The following is a 1373-nucleotide window of genomic DNA, read 5'->3' on the forward strand; positions in this document are numbered from 1 at the left end:
ATAAAAGAGAGACAACTATGTAGAATGTATTCAGTGGAAAAGGAATAAAGGCACTTTCATTTATACCAGATTTTTAAATTATTTATTTAACATAACCATTTTTTTTTGTAAATATTCCTATTGTAAAAACAGACAAAAAAGCAGAATATATGTGATCAGTTTATGAAACTGTAATGTGTCTGTGTGTCATTTTAAAACCTGTTGCCTGTGATGTCATACTGCTCCCTGTGATTGGCTGAAACACAGTTGGCAGATTTGTGACAAAATTGAAACTAAAATATGAACTATGAATAATTTGTCATTACTTTTAAAGATGTTTTGTTTCTTTTTTATATAATTATTGCTTGCGTTCATCAATAAAAAAAAAACATCTCAAAGCATGTAAACAAGAATGACTTGTGCAGTGCAATTTAGTATTATTTCTGTATATTATTATTGTATATATTAATATTGAAAGTTTACTTGTTTTTTTCTATTTAGCTTTTTTTTTTTTAAATGTCAGTTTGTCATTATTTCAGCTATTTTATCTAAAACTAAAAAACTGTAATGTGTCTGTGTGTCATTTTAAAACCTGTTGCCTGTGATGTCATACTGCTCCCTGTGATTGGCTGAAACACAGTTGGCAGATTTGTGACAAAATTGAAACTAAAATATGAACTATGAATAATTTGTCATTACTTTTAAAGATGTTTTGTTTCTTTTTTATATAATTATTGCTTGCGTTCATCAATAAAAAAAAAACATCTCAAAGCATGTAAACAAGAATGACTTGTGCAGTATTATTTCTGTATATTATTATAGTATATATTAATATTTTTAATATATATTTTAATATTTTTTATTTTATTTAGTTTATTAGTTTGTTTTTTACTATTTCTATTTAGCTTTATTTTTATTCCAATTTTTCATCCAAAATGTACATTTACATCAGCTACTTTAAAACTCAATTGGTTTTTAATGAATGAATGAATGATAACATTAGGTACTTCGAATATGAAGAGTTTACATACCGAAGGCACAAGGTCTCATCTATAGATCTTAGCGGTGGGTCTTTTGTAGACAAACACACAGGTGTGTACAAGCTGGTTCATCTTTCACACGCAGAGTCATTCATTTCTTACACCTTCACCAGTGCTGCTATATTTCAAGCCGTTTGCCGTGAGCCAGGTTTCCCTGCCGAACACCTCACGACGCAAGCGCTCTTCACACGCTCTCAGAGTGATGGAGGGACTGTGTGGGGCTCCCCTGTGCTCTCAGCCTCTGCGGCCTCCCATCATTTGTTAGTCTGGCTGTTTCTTGCCTGTCTGATCCCTGCTGTTATTCAATATGACACCGTAGCATCACACGGCGTGCTCCAGTACAAACAGCCGCTC

This window comes from Sinocyclocheilus rhinocerous, unplaced genomic scaffold (assembly GCF_001515625.1).
Source record: "Sinocyclocheilus rhinocerous isolate Xijiao unplaced genomic scaffold, SAMN03320098_v1.1 scaffold62, whole genome shotgun sequence".
In the NCBI taxonomy this organism is placed as follows: Eukaryota; Metazoa; Chordata; class Actinopteri; order Cypriniformes; family Cyprinidae; genus Sinocyclocheilus; species Sinocyclocheilus rhinocerous.